The sequence below is a fragment of the Trichechus manatus genome, unplaced genomic scaffold, assembly GCF_000243295.1.
Source record: "Trichechus manatus latirostris isolate Lorelei unplaced genomic scaffold, TriManLat1.0 scaffold00024, whole genome shotgun sequence".
NCBI classification, from domain to species: Eukaryota; Metazoa; Chordata; class Mammalia; order Sirenia; family Trichechidae; genus Trichechus; species Trichechus manatus.
Window position 1 is genome coordinate 10,816,232 of NW_004443960.1, and position 15,709 is coordinate 10,831,940.

The window sequence follows — 15,709 nt, forward strand, 5'->3', positions numbered from 1 at the left end:
GCGCTGCCCAGGGCGGCCGTCCCGCCGCCGGGCCCGCATCCCTGCTGCTCGCTGCGCCCGCAGACCCCGCCGGCGACCACCGACGCTTCGGCTTCTCCCCTTCCCCTCCACCCCTCGGATCGCCCGTCGCCCTTGAACATCCCCAAGTCACACCCCAGACCCCTGGCGCTGTCTTCGAAGTCCCCCGGTTACCCTATCCTGGCGGTTCCCGTTTCGTATGGGCTCCTGCACATCCTGTCCCGCCCAGTGACAGGGACAGCCCTGACGCTCCCCTCCTGATATTTCGCCCCCTGCTCTCCCCACTTCCCGGGGGACTCCCCCCCGCCCCCACCCCATCTCCAGCATTCCTTTGCCTTCCCCACCATAATACCCCGTGGACCACCAACCTCGAGTCCCAGATTCCAAGCTGAGGTGCTCCCTGCCCTCCGGGAGTGGGCCCTTCTCTCTCCGTAAATTCAGACGCATTCAGACAACGCAGGGCCCTCTCTGGGCCTCAGCTTCCTGTCTGTAAAATGGGCACAATAATAGCTATCTAATAAGGTCTATTGAGAATTAACTGAGATCATTCTGGTAGAGGGTTTAACACAGGTTAAGCATTAAAATAGGAGCCCTGGTAGCACAAAGGTTAAGCGCTGGGCTGCTCCACAGGAGAAAAAGCCTGGTGACCTGTAAAGATTACAGCCAAGGACACCCTATGGGGCAGTTCTACTCTGTTACATGGGGTCGCTATGAGTTGGAATAACATCATGGCACCCAACAACGAGTGTTAAACAAAACTTGTCAGCTGTCTTACTACTTTGTGTCCCCCTGGGTGGACTGTGACCCCTGGAAGGGCAGTCCCACTCCATCACAGAAAGCTCTGGAAATCAGTACCTCTGGTTTCAACATCCGCTCAACTCGCCCCTGTCTGACGAGGGCCCGTCTGCCTGCTACAGTAATAACAGCAGTCCTATCCCCCTACAGGGCCTCTGGGAAGTCATTATGGGGCACTGAGGCACATTCGCGGCTTTAAGAGTACACAGAGTCCTGGAGATGAGCAGAACCCTAATGGGACCATCCAGAGAAACGCCAGCTGGGCAGGGAACCTTCAAGACCCATGTGGACTCACAGACCTGGATGTTAGAGCCGTCTGGTTATCCAAACCCCTGCCTTTACACTAGGACAGTAAAGACGGTGAGACTCACACAGGGAAAGTGACTTGCCCAAGCTCAAACAGCAAACTGGTGCCAGGACTGGGTCTACAGCTGTCCCCTCTGCCCCAGCCCAAAGCTCTCGCCACCTTCTACCATGCCGACCCAGCTACAAGCAGCGGTGGAAGTATTACTAACTTGTAGGAGGAGGATTTCCAAGTCCTCCCCAGCATGGGGAGTTGCCAGGTGGCTGTTATTAGTGAGGGCAGCTCTATCGTTTGAAACTATAGAGGAAGCCAGGTTATGCCCAACCTTTGCCGTTCTCCATTCTCAGGGTACAACCATGGCGGATAGAAGGACCAATTATCCTGAAATTAAACCAGAATTTACTTTGGACCATCGCTGGTGAGATGCAAGCCCTCCAGAGCAAAGTGTTCAAGAATCAGTCCTATGCAAATTCTCAGAATCCACCTAATTTATTTTCTTTCTTTCTTTTCTTTTTTTAATTCTGCAGAGGGAAAATCAACTACAAACCTGAATTTTCTTTTGTCTTTTACTGAATGCTACCACGTTTTCATTCATTTTTTCCCCCCAACTACTGAGCCACAACAGAAGGTGGCTTTGTTTTCACGTGTCCTAAACACTTACCGCAGCTGCCAGCTTGCGATTATTTATGGGGAGAGCTGTAAAACCGTAACTCTTTTTTTAATCCCCTAAAAACCACAGAAGTTGAATTTCCAACCCAAGGCTTCTAGGCAAGGCATAAGTAAAGCGGCCATATGATCATCTTGACAGACGCAGAAAAGCATTTGACAAAATTTAACACCCTTTCATGATAAAACTCTTAGCAAACTAGAAATAAAAGGGAACTTCCTCAGCCTGATAAAGGCATTTATAAAAACCCAACAGCTAACTTCATAGTGAGATGGTGAAAGACTGAAAGCTTTTCCCCTAAGATCAGGAACAAGACAAGGATATCTGCTTTGGCTACTTCTAGTCAATACTGTACTGGAGGTTGTAGGCAGGGCAATTAGGCAAGAAAAAGAAATAAAAGGCATACAGATTAGAAATAAAAGTGTATATCTTCATGAATTTGGATTAGGCAATGATTTCTTAAATACGACACCAAAAGCACAAGCAACAAAAGAAAAAAAAAACAGATAAATGGAACTTCATCAAAATTAAAAAACTGTGCATAAAGGGACACAGTCAAGAAAGTGAAAAGACAACCCACGAAATGGGAGAAAACATCTGCAAATCATATATCTAATAAGGGACTTGTATCCAGAATATGTAAAGAACGCTGACAAGTCAACAACAACAACACAAAAAAAAAATTTAAAAAAAAGCCAAAGGACTTGAATAGACATTTCTCCAAAGAAGATATACACATGGCTAATAAGTACATAAAAAGATGCTCAAAGTCATTAGGGAAATGCAAATTGAAACCACAATGAGATACTATTTCACATACAGTAGGACAGCTATTTAAAAAAAAAGGAAAGAAAGAAAAACACAAAGAAAACATGAGTTAGTGAGGATGTGAAGAAATTGGAACCCTCGTACACTGCTAATGGGAATGTAAAATGGTGCAGCTGCTGTGTGGCAAACAGTCTGGTAGTTCTTCAAAAAGTTAAACACAGAGTTACCATATGACCCAACAACTCTATTCCTATGTATATACTCAAGAAAACATGCGATCACATAAAAAAATCATACACGAATGTTCATAGCAGCATTAGTCATAACAGTCAAAAACATGGAAGCAACTCAAATGTCCATCAACTGATGAATGGATACAATGTGGTATAACCATACAATGGTGTGTTATTCAGCCATAAAAAAGAAGTATTAATAGATGCATGCTACAACATGGATGAACCTCGAAAGACGCCAGACAGAAAAGGTCACATACTATGATCCCATTTGTATGAACGGTCCAGAACAGGCAAATCCATAGAGACAGAAAGTACATTAGTGCTTGCCAGGGGCTGAGGGAGAGGAAGATGGGGAGCGACTGCTAATGGGTGTGGGGTTTCTTTTTGGGTTGATGAAAATGTTCCGGAAAATGACAGTGGTGACGGCCGCACAACATTATGAATATACTAAAAAAAAAAAAAAACCCACTGAATTGTACACGTTTAAATGGTTCAAATGGTGAGTTTTAACCCACATAGGGTTATGCGATATGTGTGGACTGTCTCTTTTTCCCACTGAAGACTTTGCAGCTCTGTTCTAACCTGAGAAGGGGCCAGAATGGGGTCTGGGAAGAGGATGCCCCATACGTTGATACCCCTGGCATCACACAGGCTGGGTAGAAAGGGTGGTAAATATTCTTCTGGGTCTTTTCGGAAATTTCAGAAATGGCAGCAGCCAGGGGAGAAAAACAGGCTGCTTAAAAAACTGCAGAATAGGATCCCTTTTTGTTAAAACGCATGCACAGCTCTGGAAGAAAGTTTTCAAACTTTTTCAGGGATGAAGAACATTAGAAATAGTTGCCTTGAGTGATGCGAGCTAGGTTTGGTTTGGTTTTGTTTCTCTCTGTCTCTCTCATTTGCCTACTCTCCACGTTCTAATGTTTCAACAACAAACACAAATGGCTTGTGTTAAAAATCTGATTGGCAGAACCCTCATCCATCGCTGGTGGGAATGTAAAATGGTACTTCTGCTGTGGAAAACAGTTTTGAGGGTCCTCAAAAAGTTAAACATAGAACTATCATATGATCCAGCAATTCCACTCCTAGGTATATACCCAAAAGAATGGGAAGTAGGAATGCAAACAGAAACTTGGACATCAATGTTTATTACAGCACTGTTCACAACAGCCAAATGGTGTAAACAACCCAAGTGTCCATCGACAGAGGAATGGATAAACACAATGTGGTCTATCTACGCAATGGAATACTACACAGCCATGAAGAGAAATGGAGTCCTAATACATGCCACAACATAGATGAACTTTGAAAATATTATGCTGAGTGAAATTAAAAAAAAAAAACGAAAACAAAAAACACCATTGCCGTCGAGTTAATTCTGACTCATAGCGACCCTGTAGGACAGAGTAGAAGTGCCCCATAGGGTTTCCAAAGAGCAGCTGGTGGATTCAAACTGCTGACCTTTTGGTTAGCAGCCAAGCTCTTAACCACTATGCCAGAATATAGTCAGTCACAAAAGGACAAATATTGTCTGCTTCCACTTATGTGAACTGTCTAGAACGGGCAAATGTATAGAGACAAAAGTTTATATTAATGGTTACCAGAGGTGGTAGGGAGGCGGAAGGAAGGAATCATTCCTTGGGGGGCACTGAGCTTCTGTTAAAGGTGATGGAATAATTTGGAAACACCAGTTACAGTTGCAGAACATGATAAAAGTAATTAATAGCGCGAAATTGTACACGTAAAAATCATTGAAATGGCAAAGTTTTGTTATTATAGACTCATCACAATACATTTTTTTTTTAAATCTAATTTGCAAAAAAGGCAAGCACCCAGTTGCCAGAAAAAGCCCCCACTAACTGGTCTGTGTTAACCACAACAACAAATTCTGGTAACTAATGTTTCCATAACACCTTTTTATTTCCAAAACACGTTTCACATCCACGTCACGCATCCTCACAAAAGCCCTGGGATCCTTTGGCGATTCATTTTGCGATTCTTACTGCTGAGTTATGGAGATGGGGAAACTGAGGCTCAGGGGTTTGCACCCTGTCTGGCGCCCAGATCCTGGCCGGCTGGCCTTGCCCAGCCCCTGGCTCTGGAGGAGCCCCTTGTGGCCGGCTGGCCTTGCCCAGCCCCTGGCTCTGGAGGAGCCCCTTGTTTCTACTGCTGCCCAGATGGGGCCGAAATCGGGGTGACCTCAGGGGTGGGAGGAGGTATTTGAGTAGGGTTGCCAGATTTAGTCTGTAAAAATACACAACGCCCAGTTAAATTTGAATTTCAGATAAACAGCACATGCTTTTTGAGTATACGTATGTCCCAAATATTGCAGACTTGCAAAAGGTCCCAAATATTGCACTGGACATACTTCAACTAAAACTTACATTTAACTGAGCGTCCTGTATTCTATCAGGCAACTTACCTACAAGGTCTACTTGTGGCCAGAGCAGGAGGCCCGAGTCAGCAGGCTGTCCCTGATCCCCGTCTGCAGGCGATGGCACCCGCAGCCCCTAGCCCAGGTGGAGGCCCAGGTGTGCTTCCCGGGCCTGTAATTACGTAGGTCAGCCTTTCCCCCAGAAGGGCGGGAGACCATCCCGGAACAGCCCAGGCCTCTGTCTTCACAGGCACTCTGGGAGGAGTGGTCCCTGGAGTGGCAGGCAGAGCCTTTCCTGGCCTGCCTAGACACAGGCCTAGTCTGCCTGCTTCAGGGCCTCATAAACCGCAGGAAAAATGCATCCTTGGACGTTTGAGGCCTGGCCCCCTTACTAACAGCAACCAGATGTCCTCCTCCAGACTGCAGGGGTCACCCTGCTTGCCTGTGTTTCTATTTTACAAGACATACTCAGGCCACAGCAATTGGCAAAGGATGCAGAATTAGCCCCTGCCACATAATGATAAAGGAGCCCTGCTGGTGCAGTGGTTAAAGAGTTTGACTGCTAACAGAAAGGTCAGTGGTTCAAACCCACCAGCTGCTCCACAGGAGAAAGATGTGGCAGTTGGCTTCGGTGAAGATTTACAGCCTTGGAAACCCTATGGGAGCAGTTCTACTCTGTCCTATAGGGTTGTAATGAGTCAAAATCGTCTTGACGGCAGCGGGTTTGGTTTTTGGTTTTGACATAATGGTAATCAACGCCCATGGAAGCAGCGGTCAAGAAATCAAGCGACTTATTGCATTGGGCAAATCTGCTACAAAAGACCTCTTTCAAGTGTTAAAAAGCAAAGATGTTTAGCTCAATTGGCATGACACAGCTTATAAAGACAATGCTCTACATTCTACCTTGGTGAGTAGTGTCTGGGGTCTTAAAAGCCTGTGAGCGGCCATCTAAGATACTCCACTGGTCTCATCCCTTCGGGAGCAGGGGAGAATGAAGAGAACAGGATACAAGGAAAAGATTAGTCTCAAGGACTAATTGTCCACAGCTAGCAAGGCCTCCACCGGACTGAGTCCAGTACAGCTAGATGGTGCCCGGCTACCACCACTGACTGCTCTGACCAGGATCACAACAGAGGGTTCTGGACAGAACTGGGGAAGAATGTAGAGCATAATTCTAACTCACAAAAAAAAAAAAAGACCAGATTTACTGGCCTAAAGGAGACTGGAGAAACCTCGAGAGTATGGCCCCAAGACACCCTTTTAGCTCAGTGGTGAAGTTACCTCCGAGTTCACCGTTCAGCCTGGGAGTGGACAGCCCCATAAAACCAAATGAGACTAACGAGGTACAGGAGTCCAGTGACAAGGGCCAGAAGGCAGAAGGGGACAAGGAAGCTGGTGATAGGGAACCCAAGATTGAGTAAGGATATTGTTGATGTGTTGTGAGATTGTTAACCATTGTCATAGGGCAACATTTGTAGTAACTGTTAAATGAGAAACTATTTTGTTCTGTAAGCCATCATCTTAAGTGAGAATAACAGCACAATTGGAAGAGCGCAGTCAATGTCACTGAACTGTGCATGTAAAAATTTTTGAAATGGTGTATCTTTGGCTATGTGTATTTTCACCAAAAAAAAAAAGGTTGAGAAGTTAGAGGGTTGACATGTTGTGGGGTTGTTAACCAATGTCATAAAACAATATGTGTACTACTGTTTCATGAGAAACTATTTGTTCTGTAAGCCTTCACCTGAAGGACAATTAAAAAATAAAACAAAAAAAAATAAAAATAAAAAAAAAAAAGCAAAGACGTTACCTTGAGGACTAAGGTGCGCCTGACCTAACCCATGGTGTTTTCAATCACCTCATATGCATGCGAAAGCTGTAGAGTGAATAAGGAAGACTGAAGAAGAATCGATGCATTTGAATTATGGTGTTGGTGAAGAATACTGAATATACCATAGACTGCCAGAAGAACAAATAAATCTGTCTTGGAAGAAGTACAGCCAGAATGCTCCTTAGAACTGAGGACGGCAAGACTTCGTCTCACGCACTTTGGACATGTTATCAGGAAGGACCAGTCCCTGGAGAAGGACATCATGCTTGGTAAAGTAGACGGTCGGCGAAAAAGAGGAAGACCCTTAGTAAGATGGATTGACACGGTAGCTGCAACAATGGGCTCAAACATACCAACGATCGTGAGGATGGCGCAGGATGGGACAGTGTTTGTTCTGTTGTACATGGGGCCATCATGAGTCGGAACCGACTCCACAGCACCTAACAACATGATGATAACCACCACCTGTGTGTCCATTTGTCCTCCCCTGGTGGCTTGTGTACGGCTGTGATACTGGAAGCTATGCCACCAGTATTTTAGTACTAGGAGGGTCATCCATGGTGGCCAAGTTTCAGGGGAGCTTTCAGACTAAGACAGACTATAAAGAAAGTCCTAGTGGTCTACTTCCAAAAATTAGCCAGTGACCATCCTATGGGTCACAACAGAATATTGTCTGATACACTGCTGGAAGATGAGCCCCTAGGTGGAAGGCACTCAGCAGTGGCCACAGCAATGGATTTGAGCATATTAACAATCATGAAGATAGTGCAAGACCAGGCAACGTTTTATTATGTTGTATACGCAACGTCACCATGAGTCTGAGCCGACTCAACTGCACCCAACAACAACAACATACAGTGATGACTGGCTGAGCCCCCACTGGACTTTTACATGTATTATTTCATTTTTCTCCTTGCAGTAACCCACCTGTTTTACAGATAAGGAAACTGAGGCCCAGAGAGGTTAAGCAACATGCCCTGAGTCACACAGTGAGAGGGTGACTGGAGTAGGATTTGAACTGGGTCTGGCTGACTCCTGAGGTTGCCATACAGTTTTCTCACTCCTTCAGCTGATATGTCCTGGGGGCCAGGCACAGTCCTGGGGGGCTAGGACTACAGTGACAGGATAAGGGGCAAGGTCCTGGCTCCCCTGGAGTTTATGTTCTGGCTAGGGGTTGGGGAGACAGACAATAAATCAAGAAGTAAGTATCCTGTGACTTTGGAATCATCGGCTGGCTCTTCTCACTGTAGCCTCTTTCCATGGCCACCTCTGGGAAATGCACGACTTCCTGGCACAGAACGACTTCGTTCTCTGAGATCCAGTCCCAGCCCCTGTGGGGACGGGGTATGAATCACAGAACCGCGTTTATTTAACTAGTGTTCACATTATGCACTGCTCTAATGACAACCCTATGACAGGCGTATTCTCATCCCCACTTTATAGATGTAGCAGCTGAGGCCCAGAGAGGTTAAACAAGTTACCTAAGGTCACACAGCTAGTACATGGCAGCAGTGGGATTTGAACCCACAGCTCCAAATCCATGCTTAGCCACCAGGCTGTGGATAGCTCCTTGGTGCTTAGAACCTTCTGGATTGCCCAGACCTATGGCTTTCAGGCTGTTGAAACTTAGTAACTTTCCTTCCAACACAGTCTCACGCCAAGCCCAACCCAGGAAGCAGAGATCAGCGGTTCTGCGTGAGTTGAAGCAAGCCCCTGCCCTACCCAGTCTGAAAGGGAGCCAGCTGCCAACTTCCCCCAACCCCCAGTCCAGGTCCTTGTTTTATAGCTGAGGCCCGGACAGGGGCTGGGAGCTGCAATGCTCTGCAGCTGGTGTCTGAGTTGGGGTGAGCCCCCCCCGTGCCTGACTCACCACACAGGGCTCCGTCCCTGGCTCGGGGCACCCACTGTCCCTCTAGGTGCTGTGCCTCTTCTGTCCTTGCCCCCACGAGGCTCTCAGCTCTCACAGGGACTTCCTTGTCTGGGGTTTTCTTCAAGTACACCATCGCTGGGCTGCTGTCTGTTTCCTGGAATGTGACCGTGAACACCAGCGCTTGTCCATCAGCTTACCAGGGCTGGTCACCGCGGTTTCAAAGCCGGTTTCTGTTTCCTCGCCCAGAAGAAGCGTAGGCGGGCAGGGGGGCTGTGCATATGGGCGGGTGCATATGGGTGGTGTGCATACAGAGGGATCTGTGCGTTGCTGGTCGGGGGGTCTGTGCATGGAGACGGGCCTGTCGGGTCGGGGGGCTGTGCATGTGCGTTGGGGGTCTGTGCATGTGGGCAGGGGTTGTGTGTTCAGACGGGTCTGTGCTTGCTGGTCGAGGGTCTGTGCGTGCAGGCAGGGGGGCCTGCGCGGGTCGGGGGGGTGCATGTTGCGGGGGGTCTGTGCATGAGGGCTGGGGTGGTGGTGGTGTGTGTGCCTGTGGGCCTGTGCATGCAGGCCGGGTGATGCGCATTTGGGCGAGGTTAGGGACAACAGCCTCCGATTGCCTCCTGAGGGTCTGACCAGGGCTTAGGGGCAGCAGTCAGGCCTCTTTGGTTTGAGGAAATGGTCTGGGAAATGGTGATGACTTGGACCTCATGTCCGGCACCCAGCCTGAGCTGAAGTCCCTATTGGCCCCTTCCGGGCAGCAGGACCTCGGCCGGTTCCCTTCCTTCCAGACTCCTCCAGCATGGTGGCGAGCATGAGGTGGACTAATGAAGGACGCACCTGGCACCGTGCCTGGCACACAATCAACGCCAGTGGTTCAGTTAGACACTGAAATGGGGAAGAGATACTTGGAAACCCTGCCACCACCACCCCGGGCAAAGGCCTTTAAGATTTCCTCCTCCCTCCTGGCCAGGGCTAAATGTCAGTTACTAGGCCTACCACTTTCTAAACCAAGAATATCCTCTTTTTAAAATCAGGGTCCATTCTAGTCCACAGCCGCCGCCGGGTCCCATTCCAATTTGTGTGCATGTGTGTGCACTGGCCAAATCAGAAAATAAAAGGGCCAAGGGCCCCAGCAGGAAGGCAGGCTTTGTGGAAAAGTTTTGGAATCAAGGAATCAGGGCTGGGGGAGGTCCACTCCTCCTAAGCCCTGGAGTGACCAAAAAGGAAGCAAAGGAGGAGAATGGAGAAGAGAGTTGGGGCCAATTCATTTCTAAAGCTCTTACTGCATTTCCCAGCATCACAAAGAGGTTGAGAAACAAAACAGAAACTAAGTCTTGTGAGGTTATCCGGCATAGGGCGCTGTGGGGAAGGGAGCCAAGGATCCTCTAAGCCCCCAAAAGCACACCTCGAGGGCCCCTTCCCTGGGACATTTGCAGCAACATCGAGATGCGTGAGAGGTGCGGGTGTTTTGACCCTGCAATTCCACGCTGGGAATTCAATGCACAAACATCTTCATACTGTGGGCCGATGGGATGTTCCACGCAACCATGCTGGAGACAGCTCCAAAGTAGGAGCAACACAAAGCGCCATGAAGAAAGAGCCGGACAAATACATCGCAGGAAACCACTCAGTCAAGGGCTCTGCTGTGTGAAGAGGAAGAAGCAACCCTGAGTGTGTAGTTATGGACAGAGGGCGCTGAAATCTTCTTTAGGTGCAAAAGCAAGCTGTGCAGCAGGGGTAGTGGCCCACTGACATTGTGTATATCTAGAGCGGCTGTCTCACTGCAGGTCCTGCCATTCACGGGGGCACGAAATCATTTGACTGGGTGGTGCAAACGGTTAACCTGCTACACTGTTAACTGAAAGGTTCGAGGTTTGAGTCCACCCAGAGGCACCTCAGAAGAAAGACCTGGTGATCTACTTCCAAAAAACTCAGCCATCGAAAACCCTGTGGAGCACAGTTCTACTCTGACACACATGGGGTCGCCATGAGTGGGAACTGCTCCACACAGCTGGTAATAGTATGACCAGCCGCCTACCTTCCTTCCTTCTTTTTTTTTTTTTTTTTTTGGTAAATGTTGTCCATTTTTTGTTTATTTGTTTTATTTTCTTAATGTTATTGTGGTAAAATATATACATATAATTTTCCATTTTAATCCCTTCTGCGTGTACAAGTCACCAGCATTAATTCTGTTCACCAGGTTACACAATGATCACCATCATCCATTTGTTGCTTAAGGACCGAGTTTTCGTTTAAAAGAAAAAAAAATCCATTGCCGTTGAGTTGACCTTTAGGCTGCTAACCAAAATGTTGGCAGTTTGAATCCACCAGGTGCCCCTTGGAAACTCTGTGGGGCAGTTCTGCTCTGTCCTATAGGGTCGCTATGAGTCAGAATTGACTCAACAGTAACGGGCTTTTTTTTTTTTAAAACAAAAACTCAGTCCTTAAGCAACAGCTCCCCTTTCTCCCCTCCTCCCAGCCCCCATCTTTCTAATTTATTTTATTTTTGTTGTTGTTGAGAATATACACAGCAGAACATCACCTAGCCTTTCTTTTTTAAGGAATGGAATCAAACAGAAAACCCCTGAGGGAATTCCATGTACTAAGTACTGTTTCATAAAACTTCTGTTTTGGTTATATGTGAATGTCCCTGTGTCCCAGGTCACCGTGTGAAATCATTTCTCACTGCAGGCTGTACTCAAAAAAAGTTTGAAAGTGCCTGATACGGAAAATATCTCAGAGAAAGGACGCAAGCAGTTAGGGGAGTTTCCCTCTAAAAAGGAAGACGGGCTGGCCAGTGGGAGCTTTACTTTATACAAGGCCAGACTATTTGTTGTTGTTCTTTTTAAACAATGAGCCTGTATTACTTTTGCAATAAAATAAAGACCTTCTAAACCTTCTAGAAAACATAAACATCCTTGCCCCATCTCCAGAGCCCTGGTGGCACAATGGTTAAGAGCTGGGCTCCTAACCAAAAGGTCAGCAGTTAGAATCCACCAGCAGCTCCTCGGAAACCCTATGGGGTAGTTCTGCTCTGTCCTATAGGGTGGCTATGAGTTGGAATCCACCTGACTGCAACAGGTTTGGTTGGTGGGTTGGTTGGTTGGTTTGGTTTGCCCCATCTCCAGGAGAGGGGTGGTGCTGTTCGAGCTGTCAGCAAGTTTTTGACAAAAAAAAAAAAGACCAAATCCCTGCCCGGAGGGCTCTGCTCCCGGGGGCTTCACCGCCTCCCTGGTTTTCTTCCGCACGTCCTAGCCTTCGCCTCCAGAAATCCACGCCATCATCCAGAAAGGAAACACGACTTAAGACGTCAGTCTTCATTTTTGGAAATGGAACAGGCGCTCCACTGTCAGCCTTTCATTAGTAACACAGAAAGGGGGACCAGGGAGGAGGGAAGCTGGCGGAGCCCTGGAGACACGGCTGCCAGCTGGAGGTGGGGCTGAACCCCCTCCGCACGAGGTCAAGGGCTGCTTTCCCTGTCACATGGAGCAATGTGACCATGTCATGGAACATTAGGAACACCCACAGTGGGAGCCACTCCTAGCTCCCCATCGAACCCAACCACCTGGTGTATGGGCAATTTTGTCTTCAGCTTAGCATTCTGTCATAAGTATCTTCCATTTTGATAAATCTCTAAAAATTCCATTAATTTTTTTTCATTTAGCATGGTAAAGTACGTACAAAAAATTTGCCATTTTCACCATTTTTAAGTCTACAATCCGTAGCATTAATTACATTCACAATGCTGTGCACCCATCACCACTATCTTAGTTACAAATCATTTTACTCACCCCAAAAGGAAACTGGGTACCCATTACCAAAAATCCAAACCGGCTGCCTTCCAGTCAATTCCAGTTCATGGGCAGTCCCTATTTCCTCCCGCACCCAGTCCCTGCTAACCACTAACCACCTTTTGTCTCTATGCATTTGCCTATTCTAAGTATTTCGTATAAGTGGGATCATATAACAGCTGTCCTTTTGTGAGTGACATTTCACTCAGCATGGTATTTTCAAGGTTCATCCATGTTGTAGCTTATGTATCACGACTTCATTTCTTTTTATGGCTGAGTAATATTCCATTGTATGGATAGACCACATTTTGTTTATTCATTTGTCTGTTGATGGACACGGGTTGTTTCCATCTTTCAGCTATTGTGAATAATGTTGCTATGAACATTGGTGTACAATCTCTTATTCTATGCTTTCAGTTCTTTTGGGTATATACCCAGGGGTGGAATTGCTGGATCATACGGTAATTCCACGTTCAACTTTTGGAGGAATTGTCACAGTGACTGCAGCATGTTGCATTCCCACCAGCACTGCATGAAGGTATAATTGATTTAAACGGCTACTTAATGATCCACTAAGCCGATTAAACAGACACATTGTGTCCAATGACTTCCTACTATAAATGTCACTGCAATAAATATTGCTCTGTGTGACATTTTCCTTTTTTTTTAGGATTCTTTCCTTCAGGGCAAGTTCCCAGAAGTGTGATTGCTGGGCAGAAATGTGGCTTTGTTTCCAGACCCCTGAAATACTCTGCCAAGCTGCTCTCAGAAACCCACGGCTTTCTGAGGAACTGGCAGCCAGCGGGGGGGCTGCGGGGGCTTGGTAGTGAGTCACTAGCACTTCTATGGTCGTTGGATGCGAAACATCTGTGACCCAGGTGCCCCATGTCAGGAAGCAGGAGCAATGCAGGAAAGCGGACTTCCTCTCCTCCGGGAACCGGCCAGCCAGAGACTCAAGACACAAGGGCGCTGGGAGGGGGTCTGTCTCCCTGGCAGTCCCTGAGGGCTCCCGAGGGCAGGGGGACGTCCCTTCCTCTCTTGTCCACCGTGGACGACTGGAACCCATGTCCTTGGCATCTCCGAAGCCAGGTCTCGGGGGGCTGAGTTATGCAATGTGGACTCGACTGGTGGAGTGGTGACAGGGCCCATTGTTCCCGAAGAATGCGGTCCAGGGCGGCACAAGCCATGTGACATAGGCAAACACCAGGCAGAGGGGACAAGTGCCATCATTGCTGCAGAATGGTTGGGAGGGGCAGAGGGAGGGGTGGGACATAGCTCAGGTCAGCTCTGCCTTCAAAGACCCTGGGGACCCCCGTGGAGGCCGGGGGCTCCTCACAGCTGAAAAGCTGCTGCTTCTGGCTTCCGGGCGAGGCCCTGCACCCTTCTTGGAGGGGCGACAGGAGGGAAAGGAGGTGGCAAGTACCCTCCCTGGGCCCCTGCCCTTCACAGCATGCGCATCCCTCCCGCAGCCAGAGCAGGGCAGGAGGGAGAATACCAGTGGGAGTGAGAAAGGGCACGGTGAAAAGAAGAAAAACCAAAAAACCAAACCAGTTGCTGTCAGATCGATTCCAACTCATGGTGACTCCACAGGTGTCAGAGTAGGCTTTTTAAAAGCTGATTTTTCGGAAGTAGACGGCCAGGCCTTTCTTCTGAGGTGCCTCTGAGTAGGTTCGAACTGCCAGCCTTTCAGTCAGTAGCTGAGCACTTAACCATTTGTGCCACCCAAGGACTCCTTGAAAAAGAAGGAAGGAGAGGATGAAAAGGAGAAGGAAAAAAGTGAGAAAGGGAGGACGGGTGGGAGGGAGGGAGAGGGGAGGGGAGGAAGGAAAGGAAAAGGGGGAGAGAGAAACAAGAAGAATTGAAGCATGGAGTGAGAAAGAGGAGAAGGATGGAGGAAAGCCAGGAACGGGGAGAGAGCCAGAGAGAGAAGGGAGGGAGGGAGGGGGGCGGACAGAGAGAGAGAAGGAGGAGGAAAGATGAGAGAGAAAAGGAGGAAGGAAGGGAACCGAGACAAGGACCAAGAAAGAGGGAGGGAGGGAGGGATTTGGAGTTAGAGGAACTAAGACATGGTCAGAAAGCCTGTGTTAATGTCATCTTCCAGCGTGTTCTGCTTATAGAAAGATTATGATGTATTTCTGTAAAAACCAAAAGCTAAAAAGAACATCTTATCTCTAAATATAAGAGATTACAGAGAAATGCAGTGAGAAGGGCCTGAGACTTTGGGTCTGAGGAACTGGGAGGGTGAAGCCCCTTCTGGTCAGTTTGGCAGAGTGCAGCCTGGGCCTCTGCCCCCAACTATGCCAAGGGTGGTGGGATGACGTGAGGTCGCTGTCCCTTCCCGTTCACCCCAAGCCCAGGCTGTTTGGAAGGAAGCTCCTGGCTGGTTTTCCCACAGGCCTGGGAGAAATTGCTGGTCTCACAGATGGGGCAGATACGTCAATTCTGCTGGGAACCAGGAAATGCCAGGGTCTGGGAGATGCCAGTGCTAGGCTCCAACCAGAAGTAGGGGAGGCCCAACATCTGGGCTCTCTCCACTTGCTCCTGCCACTGTGACAGCGCTGGTCCCCATCATTGCTGCCTGGACTATTGCAGTAGCCTGCTAGCTTGCCTCTTGGCTTCCATGCCTGCCCCTCCACTCTGCTCCCTACACCCTCCCCCAAGAATGGTTCCAGCTACCACTGAGAGAGGCCCCTGAGTGGTACAGAAGCTTTGCCCTTGACTACTAACCAAAAGGTTAGCGATTTGAACCCACCCAGTGGCACTGCAGAAGAAAGTCCTGGCAATCTGCTTCCATAAAGATTACAGCCAAGAAAACCCTATGAAGCTGTTCTGTTCAGTAACACATACGGTCGTCACGAGTTGAACTGACTCAACAGTAAGGGGTTTGGTTTTTCGATTTACCACTGATTGAGCACCTAGTGGTGTGCTAAAATGTTGCGAGCACTTCGCATATATTACACACGTAAGTCTCACCACTGCACTCTGGGTAGGTACCACAGTGTTCACTGAAAACCCATCAATGGTCACCCACTTAGGATCAAGGCCTAAACCCTCACCA

General features: G+C 48.1%; 1 protein-coding gene across 2 annotated transcripts in view; it reads right to left on the reverse strand.

Annotated features, from left to right (window-relative positions):
- Positions 1-14,287, reverse strand: part of LITAF (lipopolysaccharide induced TNF factor) — a 50,910-nt gene extending 36,623 nt beyond the window's left edge. Inside the window, exon 1 of one of the 2 annotated variants that reach the window (XM_023728466.1) lies at positions 14,200-14,287. The gene's annotated coding sequence lies outside the window, so the exon portion shown is untranslated. Of the gene's footprint in view, positions 1-8,860; positions 9,044-14,199 lie in introns of those variants that run through there. The other variant, XM_023728467.1, reaches the window with a different exon arrangement.
- Positions 14,288-15,709: the final 1,422 nt, after the last annotated feature.